The sequence below is a fragment of the Nelumbo lutea genome, chromosome 5 (assembly GCF_056320005.1).
Source record: "Nelumbo lutea isolate HS-2025 chromosome 5, American lotus-T2T, whole genome shotgun sequence".
NCBI lineage: Eukaryota > Viridiplantae > Streptophyta > Magnoliopsida > Proteales > Nelumbonaceae > Nelumbo > Nelumbo lutea.
This window is the reverse complement of record NC_142688.1, coordinates 1,279,141-1,291,576: the sequence shown is the minus strand read 5'-3', so window position 1 is coordinate 1,291,576 and position 12,436 is coordinate 1,279,141. Positions and strand designations below refer to the sequence as shown.

Sequence of the window (12,436 nt, the reverse complement as noted above, 5' to 3'; positions counted from 1 at the left end):
ATTTCTTAAACTACCTACTAACTAACTGTTTTGGACATTAACTATTTACACCCTGTTGTTAGAGTTCTGTCACAATCCAATCATATGCCATATCAAGTGGATGCTATATTTTGAAAAGATGGCAATAATACCCATTCTCCAAAATTAGAGAAAACTGGTACCGTCGTTAAACCGGTGGTCCGGTCAAAGCCACCAAGGAACGTCGATTGTTGTGGATCCGCTAATGTTACAACTCATGTCTCTGTTCCGCTGCTTGAGGTCATCCAAATCAATATCCGGCGGCTATATCATTTCGGTGCCTTAGTTGCCAACTCCTCGGGAGTTGCCCAGAGGTCGCCGACTACCGTCTTCATTTCCGGCAGCTTCCGTCTCCAATGCTCGGAGACTTCTCGATCGACAGAGTAGTGTAACAGGAGGCGAACGAGGCAAATTTTAAACAATGGTAAGTGTTAACCCGGTTTACGGCAGCAGTGGTCTCCGCTGTTTTGGCACTTGGTTTTCCCCTGTTTTCATCCTTTGTCTTCCCCTATTTCACGCTAAATGTAGGGAGCCGGTGTAAGTGGCGATGATTTCTGGCATGACTGCTGCAAAACAGATCCCCTACCTATTGCTTGCTCGCCAGGAAGAGGGTCTGCGTTCTTCTTCTAAAGAATGGAAGAAAGGTTGTGGATGGAAGATCTAATGGTCGACCATGACCGGAGCAACTATTGGGTTTTGAACTGTTTCTTCAACTGTGTTTTGCACCTCCGTTGAAGCAATATCTGATGAACAGAAATCTCTTCAACTGTATTACAAGCATCTAGTTGAGCAATTTGTGTTGAGCAGTTTTTGTTTAAGTTTCTTCATATTTCAATCGTGTTCCAAGCCTCTATTTGAAACGAGGAAAGCAAACGCCGGTACGGTTTCAATCGTGTTCCAAGCCTCTGTCCCTCAGCAGTACCAGTACTTGTTCAAGTTTCTTCAGATTTCAATCATGTTCCAATTTCCAAGCCTCTGTTTGAAATGAGGAAAGCAAACGGTGGTACGGTTTCAATCGTGTTCCAAGCCTCTGTTTCTCAGCGGTACCAGTAAGTAGCATTCGTCCTCCTTTAGATTTTCTTTGTGATTTCAAGCAAGAGAACACAATATTCTAGCGCAATCGCCGGTACGGTTTCTGGCGAGGTTGCTGTCGGTGCATAGGTGGTAAAGGATTGAAGAGTTCATTTCGAATGGAAAGCTTTGCAAGCTGAAACTTCCAAAAGAGCAGGGGTTTGGACGGGTTTGGCTATAAACTTTAGGAATTTTGGGATGCAACACCAATGACTGTGTTTAACTGAAACGGTATTGAAGAGCTCGAAAATTGCAGGCGCTTGGGCAGGTTTGTCTCTGAGGAATACCTTTGGCAAGCATCGTTCAGGTTCGCTAGTTCAAGGCCATGCCGTGTGGTTTAAGGCCATCGTTCAGGTTCGGTCGTTCTATACATCTGATGAACATGGTGGGTTGCTGGTTCAAGGATATGCCGTGCTGCCATGGCATCGGAGGACTCGCAGGTACGACGATGTGAGGTATCTTCGCAAACTGTTCCTTCGTACAGGGAGATGGCACCAAATGACTTATAGGCAATCTAGTACAATGGACAAGCTCGGAAAGGAAGATGAAAGGGAAGGAGCCCAGATTTGCTACTCACTTTTGCTGCCCACTACCTACCCGCCCTTAATTGCAGCCACATCTCTTAATTCATAATAGAGATGTGTGAGATGATTGAGTAGGAAATTCTGAGTGAAAGGGAGGGACAACAAATTTTTATCGGTTTAGTTTTATTTTGAAATTTTGAGAAATAGAAGAAGATAAATTCGATATTTTATTTCTTTTCATTAATGCTTGGTGATAATGTTAATTGTCGGAAAACAGATACTTTAAAGGGTACCCTACTTAGCTAAAACCATAAACATAATTTAAGAAATTTAACTATTAGTTAAACAACAAAGATAATTTAAGAAATTTGTCCAATTTTAAATAATATCCCAAACATAAAGGTCTACATTATCTGGTTCTTTGAATTTTAGAATGAATGAATGATTCATGCACACCTTACCTTAAATTTGTTCTACAAATAGTATTTGGGTAGGTGGAACGTGACATGCATGTGTTGGCCTGCTAATTATGGTGCCACATTATCCTAAATGTTCTTTTTTTTATTCTGGAATTTGTATTAGATATTTTCTATCCCTAATCTAAATCGTATGGGCATAAAGAGGGTATATATGTCTTTTATTCTTATTCCAAAAGCTGTCAACTTATAACAGTTAAGAAACTGTCCACTGTTTAAAAATTGTCCATGAATTATAAATAGTTTTGTCTTGGAGATACTATCACGTGCAAATGCACGTACATGTTTATTACATCTTATCATTGAAGGCAATGGGGTAGACCACAAAACATGGTTTTCAAAATTGGATTAGATTGGACGGTCAGACCGGAAAAAATCAAGGTGATCAGTTCTATTTTACCTCAGAATCGTTATTTTCCCAAAAACTATTGATTTGATCAACAAACCGCTAACTTGGGTGGTCAAATCTTTCAAACCGTTAAACAATTTAACCAGTTTTTATTTTTTATCAAAATGAATTTGTCCGTTTTATTCAAATAATCAGACCGTTCAACCCAAGAACCAGACTTTTGACCTGATTCATTGTCCGATTCGATTTTAAAAAACCTTGTAACAAACTACGCAGAATCCCTCTAATCAACAAATACTATGTTTTTGTAAACTATTAATTAGAGAACAAACTAATCGTACTCTTGTGGATAAAAGAAGTATGGTGCCATGTTTGATTTGACGTGTCTTATGATTAATGACAAAAAGGTGCTACGTATATAGCTTAAACCAGTTCATTTGTATTTAACCTAATTAAGATGTTCTATTATCCCTTTTGTTATAGAAAAGAAAAAGGAGCTAATTTGGTTAGTTACGTTTCTTTTAGAATGTGACCTCATCTATTTTGTCACTAACAAGCTAATATGATATTTGCAATATTGGTGTCCATCATATAAAGGAGCTCTAAAATTAGCCGAATGTCCATTCATCTCTATACAACACCTTGAGTCCTTGTATTGAAGGAAGCTTAAACCTTGCAAAGTTTCAATGAAGGTGGTTTTAATTTTATACAGCAAGTCTTTGGCCTTTTGGGATGAAATTTTTCATATGGGACCCTTCTTGGCCCGTCCCTCCAATCATGCATGTTGCCATGTGGAAGAAACATCTTTCTGTTGAACTTGTGTTTGTCTGCAAAGAAAATAATAAAAAAATGGAAAAAAAGAGAAAAAAAGAAATATTGTTTTTGGGATTGATTAGGGCTGGGGCCAATTTTACTTTGTAAAGTCTTTTCATCTGTTTCCACTAATTTTTTAGACTTCATTTGGAAATGATGTAAATGGAGTGTAAATCCCGATTCAAAGTAAATTTGCACTTTGATTCAGTTTTGATTGTTTTTGGAAACAATGCATTTATACATTGACAAATGACAGAAAACATGTTTTCCAGTGCATATTTACATTGATATTGAGATGTAAAAATATATCAATAAAAAAGAAGTAAATTTGCATTCAAGTGGATTTTGGATAAAATAAAAAAGAAGGCATATGTATTTGCATCCATTACAACTTAAAGTATGTTTGGTAAAAAGGTAAATTTGTCAATACAAAATTAACCCAACTTTACAATTTATATAAACTGTTTTATGCTCTACATATTTACATCCACACTTATTCTCATCGTTTCCAAACACAGCCTTAGAAAATATAAATGAAAGAAGTTCAAAAGTGAAAAGACCTTCTTAGTTTGTTATAACTCTAAGTATCTTATTTTTCTCTTTTAATTTCTCTTGTTAATTAATCAAACGAAGAAAAAAGTTGTGAATGTGAAACATCAAAATTCAAACATGAGTTAGACCTTAGAAAAATGATAATATATAAGATTTGTATTTCTAACCCATGTTTTTGCAGTAATATCAGTACCCCGGCCCTTCCCCCTTTTTGGTAAGGCTTCCCCCTTCTGAGCATTAGATGGGTAAACTCTACGAGCATATCGAGAGACTCAGACATTTTTCTTTGAAATGTTACCCACTAAAGGAGTGCTATCCAATGTGAATGTGTTTTTTTTTTTCTTTGATTTTTAAAAATAAATCAAAATCATTTGGTTTGAAAGCAAAGTCTTTCTTAAGACAAAAACACAAAATTTAGTTCTTGGTCATATATGTGCTTTTTTGTTTCTAAAACTGAAACAAATTCTAGTTTAAATTAAGAACATGTTTTCATCTAGTGATTTGATGAAAACATACACTACTGGTTGTACGTTTCCCTTTCTTTCTTCTTTTTTCTGTCCATTTTATATTGAAACAAAAACCGCTGCCACCAGGGGTTGGGGGCTTAAGGCAAAGGGGATGGGCTACCCCTGTTGTATAGTCCCATGAAGCGAAAAAAAAAAAAAAAAAAAAAAAGGACATAGTGCCAATATTTTCGCAAAATCTATAAAAAGGGCAAAGGCAGAAAAGAAACAAAAATATAGACAGAAAGAAATGCATATTCTGGAAGGATATTCTTTATTTATTTTCATTGTCATCCTTTGCAAAATATTGTGTATATAAAAGTTAAGAATTATAAAAATTATTTATCATCATGCATATAAAAAATAAAAATATTGTGTATATAAAATATTATTATATTATATATATGTATGTATGTATGTATTAGGCTTGATAAGGCTCGTGAGCTTCACGAGCCGAGTTTTATTAGGCTTCAGCTTAACTCGATTAGCAAATGAACCTTTATAATAGGCTTGAACTTGGCTCGAAGCTTGATTTAAATTGAGCCAAACCAAGCTTTTTAAGAACCAAACTCAAATAACTCCTAAAAAATTGTTTCATTTCCACTCCTATCAGGAATAAATGTAATATTGGATGACATCTTCCATTGTCATTTTACACTTAATGCTTAGTTTAAAATGAATACAAATACAAATATGTAGAGCACAAATACATACAAAATAATACAGAATACATGGTTTTATACTGTACAAATACATGCAAAATAATACAAAGTACTCCTTCCAAACTGAGCCTAAACGAGAGGCAATGACATTTCAAATGCCAAAACGCCATGAAGTCATTTTGGCATGAAATTTGTTTGGTTGGTACTTAAGCTAACTAGCCATTGAGTAAAGTGTTTTGAGTAGTATTGTATTTGGTATTGACATTACTATCTGAAACGTATAAGTGAAATATTTATATTCAAGCATTACCAAAAAAAATATTTATATTCAATGTGACACTAGCCATCCATGCCGATCAATTTCTTATGCAGTTGTCAAATTTAAAAATAAATGTTTTTTAATGGCCGATGACTCATTATTACACAAATTAACATTTAGATGCATGGTTTTTAAAAACAAACCGGTGACTGAACCAGTAAGGGGTTTGGTTACCGGTTTGAACGGTCTGATCGTTCGACCTAAATGACCGGCCCATTCTAACAAAAAAAAATTAAAAAATTAAATTGGAAAATGATCAAAACCATTCAAACGGTTAATCAGCCAGTTCAACGGTTTGCTAACCAAAATCAACGGTTTTAGGGGAAAAAGCGGTTTTGGAGGAAAACAAAACTGGTCAGGTCCCTGTTTTTCCGGTCCGATCGTCCAGTCCGGTTTTGAAAATAGTGTTTAGATGTATATCCATGTTTGATGGTATGTGACACTGCCATATATAGGTTGCCAACTAAGAGTTAGGTCATTAATGCTTCAAATGGTCAGCCAATGGAGGAATCAATTTGACATTCCCCCCAAGTAGACCTGTTCATAGGCCAGGTTAGGCTTTCATCGTTAACAAATATTTTTAAGGCCAAGCCCGAGCCTGGCCCGACCATCAGGCTTATAACTTGGGCCCAAGCCCAACCCTCATAAAAAGCCTGAAGCTTGGGCCTGGGCCTGAGCCCGACTCTCATAAAAAGCCTGAAGCTCGGGCCTGGGCCCGAGCCCAAAGTCTAAAGCTTATGCCATTGTTATCACTGAAACAGCTGAACAGAGAAAGAGAGAGAGAGTCAGAGAGAGAAATTATAAAGAAAAAAATAAAAAATGTATATATTAAATTATTAATATATATATATATATATATATATTACAATAAATATTATATATTTTATATTATATAAATTAGTTAGGTTGGGATTTTTTGTCAAATCCCAAAAACCGGCCCAAAACACAATCGGGCTTAGTGTTTTGGGCCCGAGGTCAGGCCCATGGGCCTAACTACATGTCCAAGCCCAACCGAGGTGCAGGCTGGCCGTCGGGCTACCTGGCCTATGAATAGGTCTACCCCCGAGGCCCCAACACCCCCTCTTGTATGCTTTTGGTAAAAACATTTTGACTATTTTAACTCACAACAGTCTCAACTATAAAGAGAACTAACATTCAAACTCCAAATGCCTAGATAGTGTAAAGGAGACCAGATTTATTAAAAGCAAAAGCCATGCAAACACCTCCTTATATGAGCACAAGCATCCAGTCTCCCCTTAAGAATATCTCGCATTCTTATAATGACCTCATGGTGATCGTGTGATTTTGTGCTTTTAGAATATCATTTTCAAGCTGATGTGACAGCTAGACCTGTTCATGGGCTGGACCGGGTTGGGATTTGCCCTCTTTATCAATAGAAAATGTGTAAGCCTAAACCGGAACTTGAGCCTGAGCCTGACCTAACCATTGGGCCTAGATTTTGAGCTTGAACCAGGCCCTTATATAAAGTCCGAAATCCAATCTATACACAAAATGTCTTATTTTCGGTGTACTTTTATAAATTAATATTTGTTAATAATTTAAAAAATAAATATATATATTATATAATATAAATACTTTTTTATTATATATAATAGTATCGGGCTGGACTTATATTTAAAACCCAAGCCTGAGCCCACAGGCTTGAAGTTTTGTTCAAGCCCGAAAAATAACAGACCAGGCCTTCGGGCTGGCCCATGAACAGGTCTAGTGATAGCATTTCAAGTAGACTACAGGGTCATGGGAAGTAGACTATACAATTCATGTGCTTTTGATCATTATATATTGAAGTGGCAGAATTATGGGCCAGGAATAGGGACACAAGTCCGATTGCACTATTTGAAGAGTTTCAACTGGGCTTAAGTTAGGATTAGAGCCCATTAAAAATGTAACAAATTCTCAACCCAATCATACCCTAGTTGCACCCCTAAGAAGGACTTATGCTGGCATGGGATGAAGGATACGATCTAATTCTCCAACTAAGAGGTGGCTCATTTGGTATGTTATCTGGTTACTTCCGGTAGAGATGAAGACTCAAATCTCGCTGCCACCAACTTTGGGGAGAGGGTTATTAGCATGGTTTTTAAAACCAAACTGGTGATCGAACCGGTCAGGGGTCCAGTTATCAGTTCGAACGGTCCGATCGTTCGACTTGTATGATCGGCCCGTTCTAATAAAAAAATTAAAAAATTTGAAAAATGGTCAAAAGCGTTCGAACGGTTAACCGGATGGTTCAGCGGTTTGCTGACCAAAATCAACGGTCTTGGGGAAAAAAACGGATTTGGGGAAAAAGGTGACCGGTTCCTGGTTTTTTTGATCCGACTGTCTGGTCCGGTTCTGGTTTCGAAAACCATAGTTATTAGTGTGGTGTTGTGCTATTTAGCGGCTCTAGGGGATTTGGGTTAGGATTTTTATTTGATTTAAGAGGCTTACCATGTTTTATCTAAAGAATGACCTCATACTAAGGTGGTGTTTGATAAATCTAAAGTTTGGAGTCTAAAAAAGCAAAAAAAAAAAAAATCTGAAAAAGCTCTAAAAGCAATCTAAAGAAAATTTGCTTTTCTACTTTTGCATATATCTGAATGTAAAGTTCTCCATCAATCATTTTTTCAATCAACAAACTTGTATATGAGCCTCACAACTCTTATGTCTTCCTCTCTAATATCATGTAACATCCACCAATCTGAGTAAATGGGCTATAAACATGTCTTCCTCACAGCGTTGGTTTCTGGCAACGCTGCAGAAGTAAATGGGCTATAAACAGACCTGTTATGGAGCAAACTAAACTGTGTATCTTGAGTTTGAACGCCCTATACACTAGACCCTTTTTGGCTTTGTCGGGGTGAAGGAGATAAATATGGTCAGGATTTCATTTACATATTTAGTTTTCTTTGTAGGTTAAGTTTCTATTATTTCAATAAAGATTTATAAAGTTTTCTTCTTCTAGATGTAGAACAAAATTCCCCATTTATGTCAGTTTCTATATATATCGAAGGAACTGTTACGAAATGGCTTCCATCTCATTCTCCTCTATTCATGAAGAGAGAAAGCAAGCGACCTGCCGATCTCCACCTCTACTTCTTTTTTTTTTTTTTTTTTGACTCAGCAACCTAAGAAATAATGGTTGATTTGGTACTCTGTTCGACCTCTCCTATACATTTGCTTTTTTTTCTCTTTTTTGGTAAATAATTTCTTTGAATTTCATTTTTATTTTTTTTTGATTTTTTGTTCTATATCTGTACTAGGAAAGATAATTATTAGATTGTTAATTAATAAATCTAATAATTGTTATTTCATTAAATAATAGAGAATTATTAAAAAACGATAGAATGATAAAAAATTAGTTAAATGAATGGGTTTACAAATTTCAAAATTATTAATTAAATACTTAGATGATTAATTAAATAGTAAAATGTTTAAATTATAAAAAACATAGAATATTTAAAAGTAAAAGTTAATGAATAAAAATGGTTAAAATGATAAATGCTAAAATACGATTAAATAGTTAATTCAATAATATAAATATTGATTAAGTAGTTACTGAAATACTATTAAATAATAGTAAATAATTTAGATCAATAAGATAACTTAGCTTATAATTAGTTAGATTCCACACTTGATTGAACTTAGCTAATTAAGTTTACTTGATGAACATTAATTAAATCCAATTAACTTTGTAACGTTTTCAATTTAATTAACATAGCTCTGTTTTTTTGGTAGAAAAGCTTAATTCACTAGCAAATTTAATGTAGTATGTTATAAGTCAATTACAAAACAAACGCGATTTAATTTCTTTAAAATTAACTAAGGAACTCAAATAAGATATACTAGATAAACAGCCGGTCTCAAACAAAATGATGTGGATCCATTTCTTAATTCAAATACAAAATTATTAATTATAAGTACTTCTAATGGTGTGAGACTATGGGTTTCATTCTTTTAGATGAAATATTTTATTAATTGTAAACTTGATTTAACTTTTTTGGGAAACATAATCTAATTTAATTTTTAAAAATAAATTTATCAAATAAATAGTAAATACCAATTAAAGTGGGTTACCATTTACAAATAAGACCTCATTTAATCTCTTATATCATATTAAAAACAATATAATTAAATCAATAGTGCTTTTCAAACAAAGCAAGTCAGAATAGGTTGTCAATTACAAAATGGACGACCCATATTAATTTTTCTAATTTAATTTTTTTATAGATAAATAATAAATTTCAAATTAAATAATACTATACTTTTCCTTTACTTAGTATGTGGTCATTCTCTAGATAAAACATGATAAGTCTTTTAAATCAAATAAAAAACCTAACCTAAATGTCTAATATAAATAATTTAAAAAATTGAAATAGTTCAAATTAATGATCCTATGCTTAGTACCGGGGTTGTTAATAATAGAGGAGGAAAAGAAAAGAAAAGAGATATTGGTGGACAAAGTTGGATGCTATATACAACATCCAACTTTTTTTTTTTTTCAAGTTGGGTTGGTCTCCCTAACCCGTTTTGCTTTTGCATATATCTCGATGTCAGTCATTATGAGGATCCAAATCCAATGGCTGAGTCCTTTGGAAATGGATTTTTCGTTAACTCATTATTACATCTCCCTCCACGCTATGCAATTTTAAACTTACCGCTAAACCATTAGTCTAACTTGATTATTGTGTTCATTATTGAAATAAAATTAATTTTATTAAATATTATATGTATATACTACATGTAATCCAATTAAATAATATATATTTATGTTTAACAATTCATACTAAAAATTAAAAGAATAATATTCAAATTTTTTATCTATTAAGCTAATGCAATAACTAAATAAATAACCTATTAAATTCACATTAAAATAAAAAAATGATAAAATTTATGCAAATAAAAATATTGATAATAGAATAACTATTTTAATACTTAAAATTAATATATAATATTATTAATATTTAAATTTATCTCATGTTAAATAACAACATATTAAATATTTACAAAAAAATCTCTACAAAATATTTGGGAATATAATATTAAATATAATTTATCAATTCTACCAATTAAAATTTATACCAAAAATAGTTTTTAATTTTAGAAAGACTATAGAAACAAAAATACTAATAATGTAATAATTATATTAGCGATTAAGAATTTGCAAGTTATACATAATATAATTTCTAATAAATATTAACAAATTTGATATATTTTAAATTGAAATTATATATTTTTATAAATTATTAATTGATATTTTAATTTAAATTTGAGAATTTAATATTTGGTTGACTTAGTAAAATATTTTAATTACATTTCCTAGGTATTTATACATCATTTGTGGTTATTTGGTTTTAAATTTGGTGTTATTAATATATTTTATAGAAATTGTATATATTTCCCTAGCGTATCAAAATCTTTCGTCCGTATCCATGCATTTCCAAAGTGTATCCATATTCAAGTTGTCCAATATGATACTCAATACCGATACTTATAAAGCATATATAAACATATACATTTTGATATATAGTATGTATTTGATTATGTGGGCATATTTATAGATAAGTCGTTGGTTAAACAAAAAGATAACCAATCAAGGGGTATTTATCAAATTCATAGGATGGTCAAAACTCTTCCTGTATCATATCTTTACAATATGATAGATTTTCCTTTTTATTTAATTTTTGATAAGTAAATAAATTATTTCATTACAAAAAACAAAATTTGTTTAATTTTAGTGAAAGTAACCCATATTTAATTTTACTGAGACATGGATCACAGTCCACCATGAGGAGAATGAATTGAGATTTGCTCCTCACAGAGTCTCTCAAGCGGACCTTATAACCACATCTCACCATGTATCAGGAACATCTCTCCATCAATAATATATACAAGTATGGGAGATATTCCCAATGTGCCGCCAGGAAACGCCCTGAGGTTGTTGTGAGGCGCGCTGAGTGAAGAGCAGATCCAGACTCGAGGAGAAGACACGATGATGCAACAAAAGGAAAAAGGACCTCTATTTTACTAATTGTTTCATTGATTTGTTCCTGTTTAATCGTTAATCATTTTCCAGGGAAAAGAACAAGGAAGAATCCAAAATTACCGAGTTCACATCGTCTGCATTCAGGTTACAGATGAATAAGAAAAGGCCACGTCACTCCATCTTATTAATCATAACTTAACGGAGTCCAAACGGTTAACGGGAGCCTGGATTCAAAAAAAAGTTGAAGTCTATTAAATCCCGCCTTCATTCTCCCCTCAATCGTTTTCTCTTCCCAGTTCCCACCTCTCTCTCTCTCTCTCCATTCTCCTTTAACCCAACACTGTTGTCCGATCCATCGCAACTGTTGGAAAATGGGGTCACTGTAACTTTGGAGGAGAAGCTCTAAGGCGTGTCTGAAGACACTGCCTTTAGAACGTTATTTGCCCCCACTTAGTTTCATTGAGTTTGTTGTTGTGTTATAGGCAAATCCGTTCCCATGGGCGAGAATCTACAACCAACAAAGTTGAAGAATCTCCGGAGAAACCTTCTGTGAGACTGTAGCAGACCGAACAGAGAGAGAGAAGTGGATTTCAAAAATGTGTGTTTTTGGAGTCTGATTCATGCTCCTTAAATAGTTTATGAAGATGTATGAAGAAAAGGTAGGTGCTGGTTCAGACAATGCACCTTGAATAGTCACAGTTTAAAAAGTAATTAACAGTTAATGACTACACCTGATCGAATCGTGACCGTTGATCTCATCAACAATGATCAACGGTCAGCATCGCACCAAAACCAAAGCCGTCCTTTGTGAGCCATGCGGGCACGCGCAAAGTGCGCCTCTAAAGTACCTCATTGCACCGCACAAAAATCGCTTTAGATAACGCTTTTGTTTCACAAAATTGCTAGAAAGTTGATCTTGTTTTGAATTCAGATATGAGAGAAATTTCTTAGTGGCACAATCCTTTTGGCCCCCATGCTTGCCTAGGTAGAAATTCAAGTTGAAAACCTCGAGAAGAGCAATCTATATAACAAACAGTTGATGAGATCTCTTCCACGATCCATCAAAAGCTTATTTGGCAAGCAAAAACTCCTCAGGATTTTTTTTTCAGGTAGCAATACAACTGAGATAGTAAGATTGCAACAAGATGGATTTTAGCAAAAAC

At 33.9% G+C, this 12,436-nt stretch overlaps 1 long non-coding RNA gene across 1 annotated transcript; it reads left to right on the top strand.

Annotated features, from left to right (window-relative positions):
• Positions 1-318: 318 nt before the first annotated feature.
• LOC148849735 (uncharacterized) lies at positions 319-1,857 on the top strand. Its single transcript, XR_016099725.1, has 2 exons — positions 319-442; positions 547-1,857. It is a non-coding gene; the product is annotated as an uncharacterized LOC148849735 (long non-coding RNA).
• The last annotated feature ends 10,579 nt before the right edge of the window (positions 1,858-12,436 follow it).